Source organism: Mirounga angustirostris, unplaced genomic scaffold, assembly GCF_029215605.1.
Source record: "Mirounga angustirostris isolate CCGP_5_RB_7025 unplaced genomic scaffold, mMirAng1.0.hap1 SCAF_3, whole genome shotgun sequence".
NCBI lineage: Eukaryota > Metazoa > Chordata > Mammalia > Carnivora > Phocidae > Mirounga > Mirounga angustirostris.
In genome coordinates, this window is record NW_026991711.1 from 145284673 (window position 1) to 145300144 (window position 15472).

The following is a 15472-nucleotide window of genomic DNA, read 5'->3' on the forward strand; positions in this document are numbered from 1 at the left end:
GGTAATTAAGAGATTAAGCCTACCAGCTCATACATGACAGAGTCAGGATTTAAACCTAGATTTGTGTAATTCCAAAGCCTCAACTCTTGAATCATTATTCCCCCCTCCTCCCCCTCCTCTTCCTCCTCATCATTGACTAAAGGGAAACTATTCAGGCTTCTTGTTAAAGCAATCCAGTATAAAAACAAGATTAAGAGTCAAGAAAGAACATGAGATCTTTTGAAAGACAGACAAGGGAGACAGACATTGATCAGGTATTTCCATGTCAGACCTTTTCTATCTTGGAAATAAGGTCACGAATTCTGATGAGTTCATCATTTACTTTAGTCTTCTGCTCAATGGCCTTCTCCAGCAACTAGATGCACATCTGCTCCTTCCTCAAGCTCACGTAGATGGTCAAGGCCTCCGCTTGGGCCTTGCTCCAGACCTGGGTGATCTCGTTTAGCAGCTTGAGTTCCTCTTCTGCGTGGGTCTTCAGTGCTTGGTATCTCTGGCCTTCCTTTTCAGTTCTTACTTGTGTTAGCCTCAACATACTTCAGCGAGTCTTCATTCGTGCAGTAGCCTTCAATCACCTTCTGTTTCTCAAACCGCTTGAAGAGGCCAGAAAAATAGTTTTCCATGTAGTTCAGGTGTGCAGTAAGCTGGCCTTTTCCTTTCAGAACCTTCTGGATTTGGGCTTTGGCAAGTTCTGTTTCCGAGCCTCCACCATCCCCTGGTACACCGTCCCCTCAAACCCATCCAGGATCTTCCCCATCTCCAGGTGCTTTGCGTAGAGCCCCGCACAGCTGTTCTTCACCAACAGCCTCTCCTTTTGTATCCTTCCGCTGCTGCGTCCGGGTCCTTCTGGTTGTGCTGCAGCACGTCCATGATGGGCACCACGGGCACCACGGACCTGCTGGCCTGAGGACACACGGACTGACCTGGCACTGGAACACCCGGAGCTCGGAAGGAATCAAGTTCTACCAGCTTGGCCGCCCGTAGGCTCCCTGAGGCAGATACGTCTGTATTGGGTGCACCGCTGGTTTCAGCCGCCAGGGGCACTGGTCTCTGAGGCTTGTTTTTCAGGAGTGGGTAGAACTTGAGCTATAAGGACTATTTCCTCAAGGCCATCTCCTTAAATGAGGACGTTCCAGACTGCTTCAGATAATCAGCGCTGCTCTGGTGCTTAAGCAGTAGCAGGGTCTGTGCTCTTCATTGGGGTCCAAGGCGGACTCTGGCCCCGCAACAGAGTCAGAGGCACTGGGTCAGCAGGCGAGGCCGTGGGCTCGCTGTTGGACTGCTGGGGGGAACCCACGCGTCAGAAGAGCTCGCGGGTCCCTCCGCGGCCGGCGCCTGCGCCCCGGCCTGCACCCCAGGTGCGTCGGTCACTGAGTCTGAAAGCGGCCTGGCTCCGAGGGGCATCCTCCGCCGAAGCAGGCCAGGTGCTCAGCAGCTTGGCCACCGGCCGCCCGCCGGCTCCAGGGGCGTTCTGGGGGCCGAGCCTCTCCGCCACCTACAAATGGGTGAAACTTTGGGTCGCCCAGGTTGTAGGACCCCCCGGGGAGAGGGAACAGGACCCTGGTGCGCCTCCTCGGGGCATTTTCCTGTCTCGCCCCTGGTCTCTGCAAGGAAGGTTTGAGGCCGGTTCTCTCTCCCAGCTTTCTTGGTAGGGGTGGCCTTTTGCTGGTGGCATCGTCAGAGAAGTTAAATTCTAGCCTTATTTGGCCACTGGCCTCTACTTCTGAGGACTTGGGGACATGGCCCTTCCAGCCTTCAAGGGCTGTCCGGAGCAGTGTTCTCAGGACCTGAAAGGGGCGACTGGGGAAGGGAGCAGGGGGTGTCCAGGCGCACGGAGCAGGTCAAGGCCAGCCAGAAGTCTGGGAGGGGCCCTTTTCCTACTGTGGCCTCTGAGGATCCTCCCCGTCTTGGGACGCCATCCCTGAGGGGTCTTCTAGGATTTCAGAGGTGAATGTAACACCTTTATTTAAGGAATATCTGAGGAACATGAACCAGACATTCGTCCTAGAGATGCCCTTTGGTTTTCAAGACTTCCCAGAGTCTCGGGAGAGCTTGAGGAATCCAGGCCAACCAGGAAAGCCAAGCCAGGCTCGCTGCAACACCTCTCTTCAAAGGCTGGTTTCAGGTCCCCCAGAGGGGGGGTTGGCATGAGCCACTGCTTGTTTCTGGAGAATTCCATTGGTCGTTTTGGCATCCAGTTCCTTGGTGAACTGTTGATTGTCTTCCTGGATCCAGATTTGGGGAGAGTTTTCTAAGCCAACGGTGTCACCCAGAGCAAAACGAGCCTCAAGTTTGCTGTTCATGCTGGGACTTAAAATCCTGTGCCGTGGAGGATCCCACAGAAGTGACTGAAAAACCACCTTCACATCTTTGGCTATGTTCTTGGGTGACACATTTTCCTCCTGCGACAGATGAAGAACTGATGATCCTCTGGTAAGTTCTAGTGGTGAAAACAGAAGCCACAGTTTTCTGTACTTGTGTCACCAGTGACAACTTTGTTACTTAAAATTTGCAGACCCTTGGGCACCTGGGTGGCTCAATTGGTTAAGCGACTGCCTTCGGCTCAGGTCATGATCCTGGAGTCCCGGGATCGAGTCCCGCATAGGGCTCCGTGCTCAGCGGGAAGCCTGCTTCTCCCTCTGACCCTCCACCCTCTCATGTGCTCTCTCTCTCTCAAATAAATAAATAAAATCTTAAAAAAAAAAAAATTGCAGACCCATTCTGCAGGTCTGCTGAGATGTCGCGGCAGCCAGTTGGGGCCACACTCCTTAAATTCTTTACTGCATTGCTTCTCAATTTAGTGCTTCCTTCATAGCTTGTCACCAATCCTAAGTGTTTTATATTTTGTTGGTATTACGCTTCCTTGTTTTACCATTGGGTCTTCTAATCATAGCTGTTTATATGAAAACTATTGGTATTTTTATAATATGTTCTATCCAGATAACTTGTTGAATTTTATATTCTAATTTTTTAGTTAATTATCTTGGAGTTTTAGTTAGGTATTCCTATTAGCTATGAAAAATTATTTTTTGCCTTCTCTTTTGCAGCATCTTTTTAAATGCTTGTACATCAGCTGGTGGTATGTAATTAATTTCTCAACAGTTCTTTGTGAGCATTTAGGTTGTTTTCAATTCACATGAAAAATCACCCATTTTGTCTCTTGATGCAATGATTCTTATGTCCTTGAGGCTTGTTATTAAGAGGACAACTTTAAGGCTCATTCCCATGTATGTGTCACAAACCACAACACTTAATGTTATGGAGAATGAGTTTCAAATGAATATTTCTTGGCTACAGTAAAGATCCAAGCAATAGTTTCCTTCTGTATGTCCAGAATCCAACCTAAAAGAAGCAGAAATTTAGGCCCATTGAAAATGGTAAAGTAAGCTGTCAAAACAGGGAGTGAAGGTCCCTGTACCATACAGCTCATCTTCATTAATATTATTATGAGCTAAATGACTGCATTTGTGTAGCTGTGACTAGAAGAGTGATATGCTATTTGCAAAGTTATAATCTGTACACAAGAGCAGATTACAACCTAAACTTGCCATTCCTCATCTGTTGCAATTTATACCATTGAGAACTTAGTAAATATAATATCATAAACAGAGTCATAGTTTTTCCAAAATATTATAGCAGAAGCATTTTTTTTTTCTTTTTCTATTGAGGCACACATTGTGAAAAACAACTCACTTTTAAGACAATTTTAGTTTGTTCTGTTACCCTATTACATTTCTGGGACCATTTATAGAATACTATAAAATTAAAGTGCTGGTTTTCATAATACTTCCATCACTTTATAGATCATTGATTCAGGAAATGTTTATTCATTTAAGAACATAAATTGTTGAGTGCTTACTCTATGCTAATCATTTATTTAGATAGTAGAGAAGATTGACCAGCAGCAAAGCAGACAGAGTCCTACCTTTATAGGGCTTATATTTTAGTGAGGGAGACAAGCAATAATTAGAGTAAAAACTGCTTTGGAGAAAGAATCAAGCAATGTGACAAATTTTATTTCCCAAACATTGGAGAATATATATATTATTGAGATATATATATAGCATCCCACATGTTCTTATAATGTAGGATCAGCATTTCTCTTTCAAGAGGCAATGCCTACATCTCCCCTTCTCCCTTGAAGCTGGGTAAACTTTTGCAATTGCCTCAACATTGCCTGGCTTTCCAAGGCTAGATCATAAATGGTGATATGGCTTCTGCCTGGCTCTCTCTCTCTTAAGACATTTGCCTTTGGATCCTTGAGCCACATGTAAGAATTCTTACTACCATGAAGCCGCCATGCTGCTGGAAACCCTATAGAGAAAGAGAAAGGTGATTGAGGAGCCCTAGCTGTTCTAGTCCCCGGCTCTTTGAATCTTACCAGACCAGGTGCCAGATATGTGAATGAAGGCTGAGAGATGACACCTGTCACAGCCCACTGTCTGACTGCAACCTCATAAAAGACTCCAAGCCAGAAATGCCCAGCTGAACCACTCTCAAATTCCTGACCCACAGAAATGATGAGAGATAATACGTGATTTTTGTTTCAAGGAGCTAAGTTTTGATGTAAATTTTTATGCAGCCATAGCAACTAGAAGAACACAAGGTAAAGGAAAAGAAAGGGATAGGAGGAGATGAAATTTTCCACTGATATTCAGAGAAGGCTTCTCTAAAATTGTAACATTTGAACAGAGAATGAAAACAAAATGAATTTAAAAAAATGGAGAAGTGATGCACATATCTACAGAACGAGAATTCCGAACCGTGGAAACAACAAATAAACGCATCCTGAGGTTGGGGATGCTTAGCATACTGGCTACTGAGCAAGTGTTGCTGGTGGGAAGTAAACCAGAGGACAAGTGGTTGGATAAATGGCAGAAGTCATATCTGTGTAGAAACTTGGAGGCCCCTGACAGGTATGGGGATTTTATTCTATGTGTAATGAGAAGCTCTCAGAGGATTTTGAACAAGGGTGATGGGCTCTGATTTATGTATTAAAAGCACCCTCTGGATTACTTTTTCCCCTGACCTTCTCTCTCATTGATTTTGCTCTAACCACACTGTGTTTTTTTCTATTCCTTAAACATCCAAAGTTCTTTCCTGACTTAGGACCTTTGAGATTCCTATTCCCTCCTCCAGCACCTTCTCTTCATAGCTTCAATGTGTGCGGCTGCCAGGATCCTTGGTCTGTCCATCCAACCAAAAATACCAGTCTAATTCAAGTGGCACTTCTAATCATATCACCCTGTACTTATCTGAATATGGTATGTTGCTCCTTCTCAAATGTAAGCCCCATGAAAACAGGGACCATGTCACTCTTGCTTGCTGATATGTCTACAGCACCTAGACTAGTGCTTGGAATAAAATAAGTGCTCCACCAATATCTGTTAAATAAATGTGTGAACAACCATATCTTCTATAGATATTGTGAAGAATAAGATATACAATGTATGAAAAGATATTGGCATGCAGTTTGTTCATCATGAATTGTTAATTTGGAAAATTTTAGATTTTTTTTTTTTCCCCAATATTTTCACTTCTTTTAAACTAAACTCCATCTCTGTTCTTATTTACTTCATGCAATATAAGCAAAATATCTTCAGATACTTGGTTCCTTTGAGGTGTGTGCTTTTATTTTTTAGTTTTTATAAAAGATTTACTTATTTATTTTAGAGAAAGCACATGAGCAAGTGTGGAGGGGGGAGGGAGAGGGAGAGAGAATCTCAAGCAGACTCCCGACTGAGTGCAGAGCCTGACGCGTGCTGGATCACATGACCCTGAAATCATGACCTGAGCTGAAATCGTCAGACACTCAACCGACTGAGCAACCCAGACACCCCACGGTGTTTTGCTTTTATTCATAGTTAATCCAATAGTGATCCAGACAAGAGAAAAATTTCAATAAGTGTGAATAGACATTTTGCAATCTAAATATCCTCTGAGAGTATTTTGGGTCTAATACTCCTCTACTATGCTCTACAAAGTTTGTTAAAGCTGGATGAATCAAGTTTATGTGGGATTGAATTTTTAAAAACTACTTTTAAGTAGTTTAAGTAGTTTAAGTAAGTTTAAGTAGTTTAAGCTAAAAAGTAATTCAGCAAAATCAAACATCAACATTATATAAGCTAAGATTTAAGCCTGCAGTAGTAATGGGTCATGGCTAGACCCAACATTCATGTCTCCAGTCATCTCTACTCTAATTCTATACCTAAGATGATGTTGAAATCAATCTATAGTATTAGAAATGGCCAGAGTATCCACACCATTTTTATAGGATCTCATTAGCAAGATCACTGAACAGAAGTAGGTTCCACAAAAGCGGTCTATTTTACTCATGGTAAATTACTGAGTTATCTGGATCAAGTTTAAAATGTATAAAATACATCCCATAACAGAACACAAGCAGTAGAAGCTCCAGAGCCATCACAAATATTTGGGAGCTTTCAAGATTTTCTCTCTCCTCCTGCAAACTCTTAGGCTAAACAGTAGACTTGCATTAGTTTTATTTTGAGTCCCCAGAGCAGTAATCGTAGGGGGGCACTCCAAGAGTTTCATACCAAAGTTCTGAGAGGTTCTACCCCAAAAGAAACATTTTTTAGCATAATTCTGCTAGCTTTCAAAACAATAAAATAAAAACAAATAATTTTTCCACTTAACATAAAGCTATCTATGAGAATATTTGATTCATTATTTGTTAGCTAGGAAAAATAAAAACATTGTGTTACTCCATTACCGAACACATTATAGACACAGTATTGAATACCTTGACCTAAAGTGTCATGTTTATCATAGTGTAGCATCAGTAGCCTAACTATAGTTTCAGTACAGTGGACATTTAGTGACAATGAAATGCATTTTTAATAAACACATGTGAAAACGTCTATCAAATGATCTGTTGGTTTCATCATCAATTTTATGTAGATGTGGAGTAGAAGGTCCCTCAGCTATGTTCAGTAAGTCATATTCCTCCCTCTAAATATGTCACTCCACATTCTAGATAATCCCTAAAATTATGTTGAGAAGAAAGCTTTTATTGTGGCATTACTTTAAAATATTAACATGCAGATAACTCTTGGAGAAGTAAAACATTGACCTAAAATTCCACAAAGACGTAAATTACTGACATCAAATCATTTTTTTAATTTTTTTCAAAGATTTTATTTATTTATTTGACAGAGAGATAGACAGTGAGAGAGGGAACACAAGCAGGGGGAGTGGGAGAGGGAGAAGCAGGCTTCCCACAGAGCAGGGAGCCCGATGCGGGGCTCGATCCCAGGACCCTGGGACCATGACCTGAGCCGAAGGCAGACGCTTAACGACTGAGCCACCCAGGCGCCCCAACATCAAATCATTTCTTAAAAAGCCGAAGAGAAGAGAGCATTAGGGCTTTGGTACACAAAGAAGGAGATGAAGAATTCAGAAAAGGAAGGACTAATTTCTCTTACTTTAAAACCTTGCCAAATTATCAAATTGGCCACACTGATGTATAATAAATATTTTAAAAAAATAGTCTCTGGGCTAACCATATTCTCTATTTTTTGAAATTAAAAAAGTATATTTTTAAAATTAAAAAAGATCATAGTCTTCATATTCAATAAAATGAAACGGGATCTTGCAGTTTTATATTTTTTCACATGTGCACAGATTTTGTCAAAGTATAGGATTCTTTATCCACTTAAATAATTTCAACACATACAATGAATGTGCATATATATCTTAATTCACATCAAGAAAAAATACATGACTACATACTTGCAGTACTATGTTAATATATACTGAATATTCATTACCTAATTATATATGTATACTTAGTCCATGCAAGAAAACTCAATTGTTTTCCTTATTACCATTACCCAAAACGTCTGATATAATTATAGCAATCATCTAATAGATAAAAAGAAAAAGGAAGGAAAACAGAAAGAAGGCCAATTGACTGTAATAGTAGAAATCACAAAAATAAGATATATTTATATCTAAGAGGATAAATACAGTTCAAAATATATATAACAACCTCTAATCTAGAACTACATGATTTAAATGGACAAATTAGTTTTATAAAGACGACAGGAAATTGGCAGAGCGTGGTGGTAGAGTAGAAGGAGTGCTAGATTTGTATTCACAGTAACTGGTTCAGCTTCTGGCTCTACTCCTTCAGTGATCTAAACATGAGCTTTCTCTATTTCAATTTCTTCATCTGAACATAAGACAAAAGAGGGAAAGATAAGCCTGGATCTATTCCCAGCCTCACCACTTACCAACTCAGTGACCTTGGGGAAACTACTTAGTATTTCTGGATTCCTCAGCCATAAAGTATCACTAATCATAGAACTCACTTCACTGGGTTGTCATGAAGTTTCAGAGAGAATGCATGTAACTTAGTCACCAGGGTCCTTGGTTGAAAGACACATTTGAAAAATGGGAGTGATCATTACACTATTGAAGGAGTATAAGAAAAGAGGCCCTTCCAACCTAGACTGTTCTTGTGAGGTTCAACCTCTAGTAATGTTTATTAAAAACTATTACACATCTAAATTATTTTTAAAACCATTCCAGGCTCAGCATTAGATCTACATTTGTACATATTTAATTAATTTAACTGAAAATGGAGTATTAATGCAATGAACACAGAAGAAAATTGCAGTGTTTTGCTACTTAGTCATGAATATTGATAGGCAGATCTGCTTCTGATTTAATTATCTGCACATATTAGAAAAGGAAATATTAATTGAGTTTTAGAATCCCGAATCAACAATTGGAAATGAAGCTTTATGTGACTAGAGCAGGAAATGACTGGCTTAAGGCTATGCCTAGATATTAAAATTCCTTTTCCAACTAATAAACCTATCAATTACAAGTCCAAAACACAAAAAATATAAAATAAATTTGAGAGTTTTATGTTAGGAATTTAGAAACATTTGCCAAAAATATCTTAACTTAGTTTAATAATTTTGTGTAATAATACAATATATTGCTTTTATTCGATTATCTTTAAATCAAGCATGTCTTTTTAAATTAGTTTATCATTTTATAACATCTAAACCTATGAGATTTCAGGAAAAATATGTAGTTTAACTAAAAACCCAACCTTAAATATTTCAAAATATGTTAACATATATTCTGTGATTTTTTTAAAACTGTGCTCTGTTTAACCAAAAAATAGATATTTTTTGGTCCTTTATTTGACAGATGTATCTATGTGTGTAACACTAAAGAAAATGCCAAACTTTCTGAACCAAGTAAATTTGGGGTTAAAAAAATCATTAGAAATATATGAAAATGTCTAACATTCTGTATGAGTTAAACTTTTTTATAAGGTCATTGTAAATGTTACATATATTATGTGATGTTAGCCATTTACTCTCTCAACCAGAATCATATTAGCACGTGTTTCCACATATTTGTTCTTTAATACACGTTTACTGAGGGCCATGCTAGTTAGTTGCTGGATGAAACTAATTTGTGGTCCAAATAATAACACTGACATAACTCTGGAGTCAGAAAAGAAAAACTAAATATAGTTTATTTATTATATGCCAGTTTTTTCAAATGTTGTAACTTGTTTTATAGTAGTAGTCATTAAAAGACTGCTAAGATAATGTGTACATTGTTACTATCTATTAACTAGAATATTTGGTTTGTCAGAGTTTCATTCTGTCATTTTGCTCGAACAGAATGAACTAAATTACATATGTATCTGATATATTCTAAATGTTGTCTCCATTATTTTGTTATTTGAATTTTTTAGTATGTAAGGTTTTTATGAATCTCATTTTTATCCTATATAGCATGTTCTATCACTCTACTAGGCAAGAAAATACTAATACCTATTTTGGGAATAGAAACCTCTTGGTTTCATGGCATATCTTTAGACTTTCCACACCATGGATTTACGTCAATGGATGATAAATCTTTGGTTCTTGAGGATGTCTAACTAGTGTATAAAAGCCAATTGTCAAGATAATAACTTGGATGTTTCTCAATTTTCACATTTGTTTTGAATTCTCTGCCAAAGTCATATATTTATCTTTTAGGGGAAATCATGTTAATGAAAATAATCATATGTCTCCAGATCCAAAAGCCAGAACTTACAGGGCAATGATAAAAGAAATCAGAGGGTGAGTACATTTGTGAGAATTATCACTGATGTGCATTGCTTCCATATCTCTTTTTCCCTTTGCCCTTTGTAGGAGTCTGTTTTTGTTGAGTGTGCTCTGAGTGAGTCTGTTCAAGGCAGCCGCTCTCTTTCTCTTAAGTTAAAGATGCAGGAAGCTGTGGGCATTAGGGAGGATAGCCATCAGGAGGCCGGTGGCCCCCTTACACTGACAGTGTAAATATTGAAGATACTTCGATCATGCTTTGTAACAAAACTATATATGAAATGTTGAGAGTGTACATAGCTCAGGTATTAATATATCGATAAGATTATAGAAAACAAAGTCTGGTTCCCTTTCATTTGTTTACATTTTCAAAAAATCATCCTGAAAATTAAATAGAACTTATATGATTAATTCCCAATGGCACACTACTGTAACTGTAAGATTAGTCCCTAATATATCACTAAACATTGTAGTGAGGCACTACAACTTGCTCTTGTAGTTATCTCACCATATAAGTCAGATTACAAGGTTCTGAAGGTCAGGGCCTGTGATTTCTCCTCAGGATTTAGAATTAGGACTTACACCTTTATACATCAAGCTACAAAAGGAAGTGGGCACGACTGCATTACAGATGATACATGGCTTTGGGAGGATGGGACCAGGGTGGGGGGATATTTGTCATGTTTTGTTTTCTGTTGTTCACAACATTAAAATTTACACATGTAATTTGTAATTTTTCATTAGTAATATTTAAAGAGTGGAAACATCTTTTAGAAATAAGCTCATTTTTTATTAAAAAAGTAGATGTCTCAATTTATCTTTCAGGGTTAGTCTATATTAAACTCAAAACACTCCTCCTGAAAAAGTCTGTGAATTATAGTATGAGATTCATGACTTTTCTGAAATGTTCTTCTTAATAGAGTTTATTTTTAATAGGATGTAGACTAAAACCGTATAGCAATTGAACAGAGCATTATGAAGCACCATATGTGCTTCTAAACTGAGAAAATGATACACATGGGTCCTGCCAACTATTCCTCTCTGTCTTTCTTTCCCCACCTGCCAGTCTCCCAGCACATCCTGGATTCTGTCATGACACTGGGTGCCTTTGATATAAATTACTTACTTGGTAATTTCTGTGATTCTCAATGAATGTCTTTTAATCATGAAAAGCAGAAAGTAAAAAGAACCCTAACTTTATTAAAAATCAGTGACCTCTTTCAAGTTACAAGACTTTCAATGTATGAACTTTTCCAAATGGGGCTAAGAGGTGACAGGCAATTATCTAGCCACAATTAGAGCCCAGGGCTAGGGGATGAACAGACATTGACAAAATTAAAGCACAGTGAATTACTCAGAGCAGCAGCTGGACTAGCACTGACAGGTACTAGTAACAAAGAAAGGGGAAAAAAGAGTGAGAGAGAGAGAGAGAATTGAAGCACAACACAGTTGTCTGGTTTCTCTCCCTTGTTTAGGGGCAAGTTTTAAGTATATTCTCTTCTATAAGAAAATAGATGATTCTTTTTCTGTTTATGCTTCCTCTGCTGTCTACATTTAAAGCCTTGAATATAGATGCACTTAAATTGTAAGAAAAAAGTTAAAAATAATTATAAAAACATGAGATTGTGGACATACCACCAACTCAGAGGATTAAACATCTGTGGCACCTCTTCTGGTGGCAAGGAATCAAAATCAGCCTAAGGGAAAATAATGCAGTAGGAGGAGAATTTGTTTGATATAATCTTTCCTATTCACTTTCCTAATCCTTCCTCCTTCCCCTTACTTAAATGAGGAGAATGTCCATTAAAATTCTGAATACATAGTATTGTCTCAACATTTTAATTTATAATTGCAGTTATTGATTCTTTTGATTCTTTCCACATTTTGTAGCTCTGATGATCCCCACCTCCTCTTCTCCTCTTTCTGGTTCTTCTTCTTTGTCTCTCTTCTTTTCCTGTGATGGGAGAAGACAAAGAGGTGTAACTAACAGTAAAAGGTATGATGAAGATAGGAATAAGTGATACAATGGCTATGTTTAATTTTATCATTTGCTATTTGTGTAATATTTGTTTTTCCACCAAAACTCATATGTATTTTACAGTTGGAAGTTTGTATCCTTTGGCAAACATCTCCTTATTTCCCTCACTCCCCAGCTCCTGTCAACCACTGTTCTAGTCTCTGTTTCTAGGAGTTCAGATTTTTAGATTCCACATATAAGTAATACCATACCATATTTGTCTTTCTCTGTCTGACTTATCTCACTTAGCCTGATATCCTCAAGGTCTATCCTTGTCACAAATGGAGGGATTTTCTTTCTTTAATGGTTGAATGATATTCCATTGTGTGTGTGTGTGTGTGTATAAATACGTGCATATTTATACACATTGTATATATATGTATTTATACATATGTATGTGCATGTGTATATATATGTACACATACACACCACATTATCCATTCATCCATTGAAAATTAGATTGTTTCCATGTCATGGCTATTGTGGATAATGTAATGTTTATTATCTTCTTAATAATTAAGTACCCATCTTATTGGGAGATTGCTTCTTTTTACTCTTCAAATATGCTCCTTTTGAGCTAAGTTATTAGACATGCCATGTTTTTTCCTAGTCCAAGCTACATATTTCCCTAAGTAAGACTATTAGGATTACTACATATCTATTCCCCAGAAGCAAGAATTGGAAAGAGAGGAAAGGCACAGGTAGAAGAATGTACCAAAGGGTACAAACTTCAAATTGTAAGATATGTATAAGTTCTGGGGGAGGGGGGGAAACAAAGGCACAGGATGAAGAAGAAGACAGATATTTCTTCCTGTTACCAGAAAACCCCACCCTCTGCGGTCACAATTTCTGCTGAGCAGCCCCTGCTCTGGGATCAGCCCCCACCTTGTGGGCTCCAGTAACACACTGAGCCCCAGGAGCGGTAGCGGCTCCCTGCAGTTGGTATCTTCTGAGTGGTTTCACTCTTCCGTGTACACTGTCAGGACTCGTCCATGACTAATGTAACTAGGTCTCTCTAATATATCCACTCCCTTTGAAATATGTAGAATAGTTTCTGTTTTCCTAACTGAATCCTGATGGATGCAAATAGTATAGTGGGAATAGCCCTACAAATGAAATCAGACCGGATTTCATGTCCGAAGTATGACTAATTAGCTGGAAAGTTTGGGTCAGGTCTTTCAACGTTAGGTTCATAAAATTGCTTTATGGCTCAAATATCATAGTTTACAGTGAAAACTCTCTAACTCACCTCCAATAATAGACTTGTCAGATTCGTAAGAACTCTCCATTCCTTTGTGAAGCATACTAACGTCCATGTCACAGGGAAAGCTCCCAGCTGGTAGTCCTCCTTCCAGGAGTCTATACTTCTCTCCCTACACTCTGATATATGTTCTTACCAGGAGTTGGTTGTATTTATTCCAAGACCTGTTTATGCCAGTTGTTTGTGTCATTACATAAAGTAATTAGTGAGTAACAGAAGCCAAATTGGTTTGGTGACTTTAACCATAGAGAGATATAAGAGAAGAACTGGCAGCAAATAAGGAGTGACATTCTGGAGCACTACAGAGTTGGTAGAAAACAACCATTCCTCCCCTCTATTTTCCTGTGGCTGAGGAAAATCATTTGAATGGGTCCTTTGGCTCCATCCTTCCAACAAGAAATGAGTGTCCAAACTGTCACCCCTTGCTACTAAAGCAAGAACTAATAATCCTCTCTTACCTGAAAGTGCTGAGCACCTGGTAAGCAAAACCCCTGATACAGCTGGAGTATAGAGAAGGGGCAGGAAAAATCTTTTTCCTTTCCCTCCTTGCCAAAACAATACCACAGGAACAAATGTGGAGAAGAAAGGAGTGTCCATGACCAAAATGAAATTTTTTTTTACTATAAATGATGAAATACTATGTAATTTAACTGATATGTTATTAAGGAAGCCCACTACCGAGCAGGAAAGATGGGTAACTTCAAAGAACTGCTACTGAAGGAGTAGTAGAAGTATTGAAAATTTTATCCATTTCATGTTTTTACCCCCAAGCTGAAATTTCACCAATATAGTTACTTTCAAATCATTTTTATGATTCTATCCTTATCAGATAGCTGACTTCAACTAACTATCTGGGGCTTCTTCTGTAGATGAACTCACATTGTAAACAACAACAACAAAAGCAAATGAATCTCTCCTCTAAAAAAAAGAGGAGAAAAGCAAAACCACAGGGAACCGACTGAAGTTGATATGATTTAACCCTAGATCTTATGCCTTCCTGCCTTTAATGATGACCATAGAACATCTGCTTACTGAAAGGACTCCAGGCAAGAACTAATTAAGCACATCAGAATTTTTTTCACATAAACTGTTTTTTATCAATCAGGCCTATTTAAACAACAGTACCCAGTAAATGCTAATTAAAATGCATAATCCATACCATACTGACATTTGGCATACTCTTCAGATTACATGGGAAGTTACATAGAGAAACATCCTGGGGGAAAATAAAAGCCTACATTGATTTGCATGTAAGTAGATTACGCTGTTGCCTATGTAATGTGCTTTGGCAGCTACTGGAAGGCCCAGTGTGACCCAAAAAACCCTCAGAAATGTCCTATCACAAAACCAGAAATTTCTGTGATTGGAATAAAGGCATTTAAATGACAATTAAATTTAAAATCTAATACACTCGTTATTCTTCAACACCTTCACATAGTAAATCAACTAATTAGTTCTAGCTCTCTGAGAGGTTAGTACATAGGACAAGTAAGTTTTGAAGAAGAGGGATCTTCGAGAAAGTTAAATGACAATGCTTATTGCAGCAGTCTGAGGGTCAGGGAAGTAGGAACTAGGAGAAGAATGTAGAAATGGGAATGGCTTGCCCTAAAACAATTGCCACAATGTCTCTGTACCATTTCCTTACTATCACAATTTTACGTAAAATAAACATCTCCATTCCCAGCTTTGTGTTTTTCCCAAAGAACTTCCCTGAAATTCGGAAAGAGAATTTGCTATTATTCTCATCTTAAGTCAGTTGATGTGTATTTATTTGCTCAAACACCAGAAGAGGAGTAGTGGACAGAATTCAAGACCAGAGCTGAAGAAACCTGTATTCGAGATTCAGCTCTTACTAACAGAGACGGCTGGCATTGCCTTCTTTTCCCAAGACTTCCTGAATAGTTCTTTGCTTTTTAACTTTTGTTTTTAAACTACCTGAGCCAGAACAACGGCAAGCCTGGTTTTTAAAATAGGATCAGTGACAAATGCTGAAATGCCAAGTGGAAACACAGGATATAACTAAGCAAAATGCGAGAAGGAATTTGGAAGGCAGATCGGGGGGGATGTGGGCCCAAATCTGTGCCTGCCAACTGCTCTCAA

General features: G+C 38.7%; 1 pseudogene; it reads right to left on the reverse strand.

Moving 5' to 3' along the window:
- Positions 1 to 265: 265 nt before the first annotated feature.
- Positions 266 to 13427, reverse strand: LOC123838547 (transforming acidic coiled-coil-containing protein 3-like; annotated as a pseudogene).
- Between the last annotated feature and the right edge of the window lie 2045 nt (positions 13428 to 15472).